This window comes from Mixophyes fleayi, chromosome 10 (genome assembly GCF_038048845.1).
Source record: "Mixophyes fleayi isolate aMixFle1 chromosome 10, aMixFle1.hap1, whole genome shotgun sequence".
Classification (NCBI taxonomy): domain Eukaryota; kingdom Metazoa; phylum Chordata; class Amphibia; order Anura; family Limnodynastidae; genus Mixophyes; species Mixophyes fleayi.
The window spans coordinates 46997709-47007953 of NC_134411.1; the positions used below are offsets into that span (position 1 = coordinate 46997709).

Genomic DNA, 10245 nt, shown 5'->3' on the forward strand with positions numbered 1-10245 from the left:
TCAGCTGCTGAATTAATGGAGGGCAATTTAGTAGCTAGCTTAGCTTTAAGGAAAATATAGACTTCTAAGGCATTTGGTCTTTGATCACTTGATTTAGAATCAATAGTTTTAATCATTACACCTTGACACCACAAGTGTCCATGTTCTCTATATCACTTTTCATGGACATGTAAGCAAATGACTGTCATTACAGATGAATTACAATCTTCCTTGGTCTCTCAATGCAGAATCATCACCATTGAAACTGTTCATTCAATTGTGACTGGTAGGTGTTTTCTGGTGTAAAGTTTGTTATCCTCCTTCCACAATTGTTGGTGCAATTCACTGTATTAAGGATGTTATAATTCAATGAATTTCACAACATGTTTGTGTTACTAGAATAGTCTCAGTGATGTACATTTCTTTTTGCTGATGTTGATTATTGATTCAATTATTTTTTATGTTTCTTGCAATTATCACATAAGGCCCAGCGAGGATTTGAACTTAGATCGCAGAAAATGATTAAATGATTATTATACTAAGGATCAACATGCACTTTTCACCAGGAAATCTACATAATCTTTCTTAAGCACTGTTCTTAAAATGCAGGAAAAAGCCTCTGTTCTTTGATAAGTAGTTTATTACTAAATTTTCTGCAGGTCAATTTGGGCTAGGTGGCCTTGGTGATTTGTATTCATAAACATAACATACTTTCTTTAACACCTTTTTTAGATACAGTGCATGTTTTGGGTAAGCTTGAAAAGCAACACGTAGCTGGCAGGATTTGAACCTGCGTGGGGACACCCCAATGGATTTCGAGTCCATCGCCTTAACCACTCGGCCACAACTACAACCTTTTTGTTGGTTGTTACAAGCTGGAGTTCAAAAATATTTTTTTTCTGGTTCACGATTGGCAGACTGCTTCTGATGTAATTTAATTTTGTCAGCTGCTGAATTAATGGAGGCCAATTTAGTAGCTAACTTAGCTTTAAGGAAAATATAGACTTCTAAGGCATTTGGTCTTTGATCACTTGATTTAGAATCAATAGTTTTAATCATTACACCTTGACACCACAAGTGTCCATGTTCTCTATACCACTTTTCATGGACATGTAAGCAAATGAATGTCATTACAGATGAATTACAATCTTCCTTGGTCTCTCAATGCAGAATCATCACCATTGAAACTGTTCATTCAATTGTGACTGGTAGGTGTTTTCTGGTGTAAAGTTTGTTATCCGCCTTCCACAATTGTTGGTGCAATTCACTGTATTAAGGATGTTATAATTCAATGAATTTCACAACGTGTTTGTGTTACTAGAATAGTCTCAGTGATGTACATTTCTTTTTGCTGATGTTGATTATTGATTCAATTATTTTTTATGTTTCTTGCAATTATCACATAAGGCCCAGCGAGGATTTGAACTTAGATCGCAGAAAATGATTAAATGATTATTATACTAAGGATCAACATGCACTTTTCACCAGGAAATCTACATAATCTTTCTTAAGCACTGTTCTTAAAATGCAGGAAAAAGCCTCTGTTCTTTGATAAGTAGTTTATTACTAAATTTTCTGCAGGTCAATTTGGGCTAGGTGGCCTTGGTGATTTGTATTCATAAACATAACATACTTTCTTTAACACCTTTTTTAGATACAGTGCATGTTTTGGGTAAGCTTGAAAAGCAACTCGTAGCTGGCAGGATTTGAACTTGCGCGGGGACACCCCAATGGATTTCGAGTCCATCGCCTTAACCACTCGGCCACAACTACAACCTTTTTGTTGGTTGTTACAAGCTGGAGTTCAAAAATATTTTTTTTCTGGTTCACGATTGGCAGACTGCTTCTGATGTAATTTAATTTTGTCAGCTGCTGAATTAATGGAGGGCAATTTAGTAGCTAGCTTAGCTTTAAGGAAAATATAGACTTCTAAGGCATTTGGTCTTTGATCACTTGATTTAGAATCAATAGTTTTAATCATTACACCTTGACACCACAAGTGTCCATGTTCTCTATACCACTTTTCATGGACATGTAAGCAAATGACTGTCATTACAGATGAATTACAATCTTCCTTGGTCTCTCAATGCAGAATCATCACCATTGAAACTGTTCATTCAATTGTGACTGGTAGGTGTTTTCTGGTGTAAAGTTTGTTATCCGCCTTCCACAATTGTTGGTGCAATTCACTGTATTAAGGATGTTATAATTCAATGAATTTCACAACGTGTTTGTGTTACTAGAATAGTCTCAGTGATGTACATTTCTTTTTGCTGATGTTGATTATTGATTCAATTATTTTTTATGTTTCTTGCAATTATCACATAAGGCCCAGCGAGGATTTGAACTTAGATCGCAGAAAATGATTAAATGATTATTATACTAAGGATCAACATGCACTTTTCACCAGGAAATCTACATAATCTTTCTTAAGCACTGTTCTTAAAATGCAGGAAAAAGCCTCTGTTCTTTGATAAGTAGTTTATTACTAAATTTTCTGCAGGTCAATTTGGGCTAGGTGGCCTTGGTGATTTGTATTCATAAACATAACATACTTTCTTTAACACCTTTTTTAGATACAGTGCATGTTTTGGGTAAGCTTGAAAAGCAACTCGTAGCTGGCAGGATTTGAACTTGCGCGGGGACACCCCAATGGATTTCGAGTCCATCGCCTTAACCACTCGGCCACAACTACAACCTTTTTGTTGGTTGTTACAAGCTGGAGTTCAAAAATATTTTTTTTCTGGTTCACGATTGGCAGACTGCTTCTGATGTAATTTAATTTTGTCAGCTGCTGAATTAATGGAGGGCAATTTAGTAGCTAGCTTAGCTTTAAGGAAAATATAGACTTCTAAGGCATTTGGTCTTTGATCACTTGATTTAGAATCAATAGTTTTAATCATTACACCTTGACACCACAAGTGTCCATGTTCTCTATATCACTTTTCATGGACATGCAAGCAAATGACTGTCATTACAGATGAATTACAATCTTCCTTGGTCTCTCAATGCAGAATCATCACCATTGAAACTGTTCATTCAATTGTGACTGGTAGGTATTTTCTGGTGTAAAGTTTGTTATCCGCCTTCCACAATTGTTGGTGCAATTCACTGTATTAAGGATGTTATAATTCAATGAATTTCACAACGTGTTTGTGTTACTAGAATAGTCTCAGTGATGTACATTTCTTTTTGCTGATGTTGATTATTGATTCAATTATTTTTTATGTTTCTTGCAATTATCACATAAAGCCCAGCGATGATTTGAACTTAGATCGCAGAAAATGATTAAATGATTATTATACTAAGGATCAACATGCACTTTTCACCAGGAAATCTACATAATCTTTCTTAAGCACTGTTCTTAAAATGCAGGAAAAAGCCTCTGTTCTTTGATAAGTAGTTTATTACTAAATTTTCTGCAGGTCAATTTGGGGTAGGTTGCCTTGGTGATTTGTATTCATAAACATAACATACTTTCTTTAACACCTTTTTTAGATACAGTGCATGTTTTGGGTAAGCTTGAAAAGCAACACGTAGCTGGCAGGATTTGAACCTGCGCGGGGACACCCCAATGGATTTTGAGTCCATCGCCTTAACCACTCGGCCACAACTACAACCTTTTTGTTGGTTGTTACAAGCTGGAGTTCAAAAATATTTTTTTTCTGGTTCACGATTGGCAGACTGCTTCTGATGTAATTTAATTTTGTCAGCTGCTGAATTAATGGAGGGCAATTTAGTAGCTAGCTTAGCTTTAAGGAAAATATAGACTTCTAAGGCATTTGGTCTTTGATCACTTGATTTAGAATCAATAGTTTTAATCATTACACCTTGACACCACAAGTGTCCATGTTCTCTATACCACTTTTCATGGACATGTAAGCAAATGACTGTCATTACAGATGAATTACAATCTTCCTTGGTCTCTCAATGCAGAATCATCACCATTGAAACTGTTCATTCAATTGTGACTGGTAGGTGTTTTCTGGTGTAAAGTTTGTTATCCGCCTTCCACAATTGTTGGTGCAATTCACTGTATTAAGGATGTTATAATTCAATGAATTTCACAACGTGTTTGTGTTACTAGAATAGTCTCAGTGATGTACATTTCTTTTTGCTGATGTTGATTATTGATTCAATTATTTTTTATGTTTCTTGCAATTATCACATAAGGCCCAGTGAGGATTTGAACTTAGATCGCAGAAAATGATTAAATGATTATTATACTAAGGATCAACATGCACTTTTCACCAGGAAATCTACATAATCTTTCTTAAGCACTGTTCTTAAAATGCAGGAAAAAGCCTCTGTTCTTTGATAAGTAGTTTATTACTAAATTTTCTGCAGGTCAATTTGGGCTAGGTGGCCTTGGTGATTTGTATTCATAAACATAACATACTTTCTTTAACACCTTTTTTAGATACAGTGCATGTTTTGGGTAAGCTTGAAAAGCAACTCGTAGCTGGCAGGATTTGAACTTGCGCGGGGACACCCCAATGGATTTCGAGTCCATCGCCTTAACCACTCGGCCACAACTACAACCTTTTTGTTGGTTGTTACAAGCTGGAGTTCAAAAATATTTTTTTTCTGGTTCACGATTGGCAGACTGCTTCTGATGTAATTTAATTTTGTCAGCTGCTGAATTAATGGAGGGCAATTTAGTAGCTAGCTTAGCTTTAAGGAAAATATAGACTTCTAAGGCATTTGGTCTTTGATCACTTGATTTAGAATCAATAGTTTTAATCATTACACCTTGACACCACAAGTGTCCATGTTCTCTATATCACTTTTCATGGACATGTAAGCAAATGACTGTCATTACAGATGAATTACAATCTTCCTTGGTCTCTCAATGCAGAATCATCACCATTGAAACTGTTCATTCAATTGTCACTGGTAGGTATTTTCTGGTGTAAAGTTTGTTATCCGCCTTCCACAATTGTTGGTGCAATTCACTGTATTAAGGATGTTATAATTCAATGAATTTCACAACGTGTTTGTGTTACTAGAATAGTCTCAGTGATGTACATTTCTTTTTGCTGATGTTGATTATTGATTCAATTATTTTTTATGTTTCTTGCAATTATCACATAAAGCCCAGCGAGGATTTGAACTTAGATCGCAGAAAATGATTAAATGATTATTATACTAAGGATCAACATGCACTTTTCACCAGGAAATCTACATAATCTTTCTTAAGCACTGTTCTTAAAATGCAGGAAAAAGCCTCTGTTCTTTGATAAGTAGTTTATTACTAAATTTTCTGCAGGTCAATTTGGGGTAGGTTGCCTTGGTGATTTGTATTCATAAACATAACATACTTTCTTTAACACCTTTTTTAGATACAGTGCATGTTTTGGGTAAGCTTGAAAAGCAACACGTAGCTGGCAGGATTTGAACCTGCGCGGGGACACCCCAATGGATTTTGAGTCCATCGCCTTAACCACTCGGCCACAACTACAACCTTTTTGTTGGTTGTTACAAGCTGGAGTTCAAAAATATTTTTTTTCTGGTTCACGATTGGCAGACTGCTTCTGATGTAATTTAATTTTGTCAGCTGCTGAATTAATGGAGGGCAATTTAGTAGCTAGCTTAGCTTTAAGGAAAATATAGACTTCTAAGGCATTTGGTCTTTGATCACTTGATTTAGAATCAATAGTTTTAATCATTACACCTTGACACCACAAGTGTCCATGTTCTCTATATCACTTTTCATGGACATGTAAGCAAATGACTGTCATTACAGATGAATTACAATCTTCCTTGGTCTCTCAATGCAGAATCATCACCATTGAAACTGTTCATTCAATTGTGACTGGTAGGTGTTTTCTGGTGTAAAGTTTGTTATCCGCCTTCCACAATTGTTGGTGCAATTCACTGTATTAAGGATGTTATAATTCAATGAATTTCACAACGTGTTTGTGTTACTAGAATAGTCTCAGTGATGTACATTTCTTTTTGCTGATGTTGATTATTGATTCAATTATTTTTTATGTTTCTTGCAATTATCACATAAGGCCCAGCGAGGATTTGAACTTAGATCGCAGAAAATGATTAAATGATTATTATACTAAGGATCAACATGCACTTTTCACCAGGAAATCTACATAATCTTTCTTAAGCACTGTTCTTAAAACGCAGGAAAAAGCCTCTGTTCTTTGATAAGTAGTTTATTACTAAATTTTCTGCAGGTCAATTTGGGCTAGGTGGCCTTGGTGATTTGTATTCATAAACATAACATACTTTCTTTAACACCTTTTTTAGATACAGTGCATGTTTTGGGTAAGCTTGAAAAGCAACATGTAGCTGGCAGGATTTGAACCTGCGTGGGGACACCCCAATGGATTTCGAGTCCATCGCCTTAACCACTCGGCCACAACTACAACCTTTTTGTTGGTTGTTACAAGCTGGAGTTCAAAAATATTTTTTTTCTGGTTCACGATTGGCAGACTGCTTCTGATGTAATTTAATTTTGTCAGCTGCTGAATTAATGGAGGCCAATTTAGTAGCTAGCTTAGCTTTAAGGAAAATATAGACTTCTAAGGCATTTGGTCTTTGATCACTTGATTTAGAATCAATAGTTTTAATCATTACACCTTGACACCACAAGTGTCCATGTTCTCTATATCACTTTTCATGGACATGTAAGCAAATGACTGTCATTACAGATGAATTACAATCTTCTTTGGTCTCTCAATGCAGAATCATCACCATTGAAACTGTTCATTCAATTGTGACTGGTAGGTGTTTTCTGGTGTAAAGTTTGTTATCCGCCTTCCACAATTGTTGGTGCAATTCACTGTATTAAGGATGTTATAATTCAATGAATTTCATAATGGGTTTGTGTTACTAGAATAGTCTCAGTGATGTACATTTCTTTTTGCTGATGTTGATTTTTGATTCAATTATTTTTTATGTTTCTTGCAATTATCACATAAGGCCCAGCGAGGATTTGAACTTAGATCGCAGAAAATGATTAAATGATTATTATACTAAGGATCAACATGCACTTTTCACCAGAAAAACTACATAATCTTTCTTAAACACTGTTCTTAAAACGCAGGAAAAAGCCTATGTTCTTTGATAAGTAGCTTATTACTAAATGGTCTGCAGGTCAATTTGGGCTAGGTAGCTTTGGTGATTTGTATTCATAAACATAACATACTTTCTTTAACACCTTTTTTTAGATAATTTGCCTGTTTTGGGTAAGCTTGAAAAGCAACACGTAGCTGGCAGGATTTGAACCTGCGCGGGGACACCCCAATGGATTTCGAGTCCATCACCGTAACCACTCGGCCACAACTACAACCTTTTTGTTGGTTGTTACAAGCTGAAGTTCAAAAATATTTTTTTTCTGGTTCACGATTGGCAGACTGCTTCTGATGTAATTTAATTTTGTCAGCTGCTGAATTAATGGAGGGCAATTTAGTAGCTAGCTTAGCTTTAAGGAAAATATAGACTTCTAAGGCATTTGGTCTTTGATCACTTGATTTAGAATCAATAGTTTTAATCATTACACCTTGACACCACAAGTGTCCATGTTCTCTATATCACTTTTCATGGACATGTAAGCAAATGACTGTCATTACAGATGAATTACAATCTTCCTTGGTCTCTCAATGCAGAATCATCACCATTGAAACTGTTCATTCAATTGTGACTGGTAGGTGTTTTCTGGTGTAAAGTTTGTTATCCGCCTTCCACAATTGTTGGTGCAATTCACTGTATTAAGGATGTTATAATTCAATGAATTTCACAACGTGTTTGTGTTACTAGAATAGTCTCAGTGATGTACATTTCTTTTTGCTGATGTTGATTATTGATTCAATTATTTTTTATGTTTCTTGCAATTATCACATAAGGCCCAGCGAGGATTTGAACTTAGATCGCAGAAAATGATTAAATGATTATTATACTAAGGATCAACATGCACTTTTCACCAGGAAATCTACATAATCTTTCTTAAGCACTGTTCTTAAAACGCAGGAAAAAGCCTCTGTTCTTTGATAAGTAGTTTATTACTAAATTTTCTGCAGGTCAATTTGGGCTAGGTGGCCTTGGTGATTTGTATTCATAAACATAACATACTTTCTTTAACACCTTTTTTTAGATACTTTGCATGTTTTGGGTAAGCTTGAAAAGCAACACGTAGCTGGCAGGATTTGAACCTGCGCGGGGACACCCCAATGGATTTCGAGTCCATCGCCTTAACCACTCAGCCACAACTACAACCTTTTTGTTGGTTGTTATAAGCTGGAGTTCAAAAATATTTTTTTTCTGGTTCACGATTGACAGACTGCTTCTGATGTAATTTAATTTTGTCAGCTGCTGTATTAATAGAGTGCAATTTGGTAGCTAGCTTAGCTTTAAGGAAAATATAGACTTCTAAGGCATTTGGTCTTTGATCACTTGATTTAGAATCAATAGTTTTAATCATTACACCTTGACACCACAAGTGTCCATGTTCTCTATGTCACTTTTCATGGACATGTAAGCAAATGACTGTCATTACAGATGAATTGCAATCTTCCTTGGTCTCTCAATGCAGAATCACCATTGAAACTGTTCATTCAATTGTGACTGGTAGGTGTTTTCTTGTGTAAAGTTTGTTATCCGCCTTACAAAATTGTTGGTGCAATTCACTGTATTAAGGATGTTATAATTCAATGAATTTCACAACGTGTTTGTGTTACTAGAATAGTCTCAGTGATGTACATTTCTTTTTGCTGATGTTGATTTTTGATTCAATTATTGTTTATGTTTCTTGCAATTATCACATAAGGCCCAGCGAGGATTTCAACTTAGATTGCAGAAAATGATTAAATGACCACTGTACTAAGGATCAACATGCACTTTTCACCAGGAAAACTACATACATTTTCTTAAGCACTGCTCTTAAAATGCAGGAAAAAGCCTCAATTGTGACTGGTAGGTGTTTTCCTGTGTAAAGTTTGTTAACTGCCTTACACAATTGTTGGTGCAATTCACTCTAATTGTTGGTGCAATTCAATGAATATCACAACTAGCCCAGTGTTTGAGGTTGCTACAACTTTTTATTTGCTCCCCAGTCTGGTTAAGAAGAGCCGTTTTTACTTTTATTATTGCATGCCTGAAAGATATGATTTCGTGCCCAAGTGCTCGACAAGAAAGTGAAAAAAACTTAAAACAGTGCACAAGGGTGCAGTATATGGCCCTTCTCTAAAGAGGAAGGGCCCTAGTCCCCGACCCCCGAAACCAAAAAGGTCCCTTTTTTTCGCAAAGCTATGAGTGTCCCTTTAGCCCCTGAGTTCCGCCGAAGCTTCACCCAGGGGTTGGCAATTGGTCCAACCCCCCGAAAGGAAGGGCAGATAATGGATTAAGCGGGCTGTAACCTCAGGACCACACAGCCTCCTCTAGATCTTCGAGGACGTGGAGCCCCTAAGGGCATATCCCTAAAGTCTGTGAAAGTAAAATATAAAAGTGAATGTAACAAAACGTGTAGAAAAATAAATAGTGCAGAGTGGATAAGGCAACAGCCTAATGGCTGGGCTGGTTTTAAAACTTCTCTCGGCCAGCCGAAAGGCCAGGGCAAAGAATAAGGGCGGTGCTTAAAAGAAAGTGGTTAAAAAGTGCTGAGTGCCATTAAAATCACGTGATTACGGCGCGTGACCCGTGATTTATCACAGGTCATACCCCCGGGTCGTCACTCTAGAGGCACATTTTGTCCCAGGCTTTCAAAGCTGCCTCCTTGGCCCTGGTGTCAGACAAAGCTTTCCCTTAACTTGCAAGGAGTGCTCCGGTCCCCTCACTCGAACAGGTACTCACATTTTCTTAGCCGAAAGCATTTACCTTACCCGCTGGCTGCAATATATGGAGGTGTCCACTCTGGTTATTATAATGAGGAGACACCCAGATTTTCATGATTCCACAACTATGAGCAGTTAACTTTGGTATTATTCAACAATCAGGCTTCCATTGGTTTTCACATTAAGGATGAGCACACTTCTCCTTTTGCATGTGGTGTACTCTGCAGTGGGACTAATTTTACAGATATGAGAGAGGGTGTGGCCAGGCGCGGGCTGGGAGAGGGAAGCCCGGGGGCACACAGACGTCCGCATCACATGACAGGGGATGCAGCCGCGATGACGCGGCCGCATCCCCTGTCATGTGATGCGGCCGCCTGTGCGCTGACGCGGCCGCATCTGATGTCATCAGATGCGCCCGCGGGTACAAACGTGGAATATTGCATCCGGGGGGGCGGCCGGCCGGCCTACCCCCCGGCCCTAA

At 37.3% G+C, this 10245-nt stretch overlaps 9 non-coding genes across 9 annotated transcripts; all 9 read right to left on the reverse strand.

Annotated features, from left to right (window-relative positions):
- Positions 1-748: 748 nt before the first annotated feature.
- TRNAS-CGA (transfer RNA serine (anticodon CGA)) lies at positions 749-830 on the reverse strand. The gene has a single exon. It is a non-coding gene; the product is annotated as a tRNA-Ser (tRNA).
- An 840-nt stretch (positions 831-1670) lies between these two features.
- TRNAS-CGA (transfer RNA serine (anticodon CGA)) lies at positions 1671-1752 on the reverse strand. The gene has a single exon. It is a non-coding gene; the product is annotated as a tRNA-Ser (tRNA).
- Positions 1753-2592: 840 nt separating this feature from the next.
- Positions 2593-2674, reverse strand: TRNAS-CGA (transfer RNA serine (anticodon CGA)). Its single transcript has one exon. It is a non-coding gene; the product is annotated as a tRNA-Ser (tRNA).
- An 840-nt stretch (positions 2675-3514) lies between these two features.
- On the reverse strand, positions 3515-3596 carry TRNAL-CAA (transfer RNA leucine (anticodon CAA)). The gene has a single exon. It is a non-coding gene; the product is annotated as a tRNA-Leu (tRNA).
- An 840-nt stretch (positions 3597-4436) lies between these two features.
- TRNAS-CGA (transfer RNA serine (anticodon CGA)) lies at positions 4437-4518 on the reverse strand. Its single transcript has one exon. It is a non-coding gene; the product is annotated as a tRNA-Ser (tRNA).
- An 840-nt stretch (positions 4519-5358) lies between these two features.
- TRNAL-CAA (transfer RNA leucine (anticodon CAA)) lies at positions 5359-5440 on the reverse strand. The gene has a single exon. It is a non-coding gene; the product is annotated as a tRNA-Leu (tRNA).
- An 840-nt stretch (positions 5441-6280) lies between these two features.
- On the reverse strand, positions 6281-6362 carry TRNAS-CGA (transfer RNA serine (anticodon CGA)). The gene has a single exon. It is a non-coding gene; the product is annotated as a tRNA-Ser (tRNA).
- An 841-nt stretch (positions 6363-7203) lies between these two features.
- Positions 7204-7285, reverse strand: TRNAS-CGA (transfer RNA serine (anticodon CGA)). Its single transcript has one exon. It is a non-coding gene; the product is annotated as a tRNA-Ser (tRNA).
- Positions 7286-8126: 841 nt separating this feature from the next.
- Positions 8127-8208, reverse strand: TRNAS-CGA (transfer RNA serine (anticodon CGA)). Its single transcript has one exon. It is a non-coding gene; the product is annotated as a tRNA-Ser (tRNA).
- Between the last annotated feature and the right edge of the window lie 2037 nt (positions 8209-10245).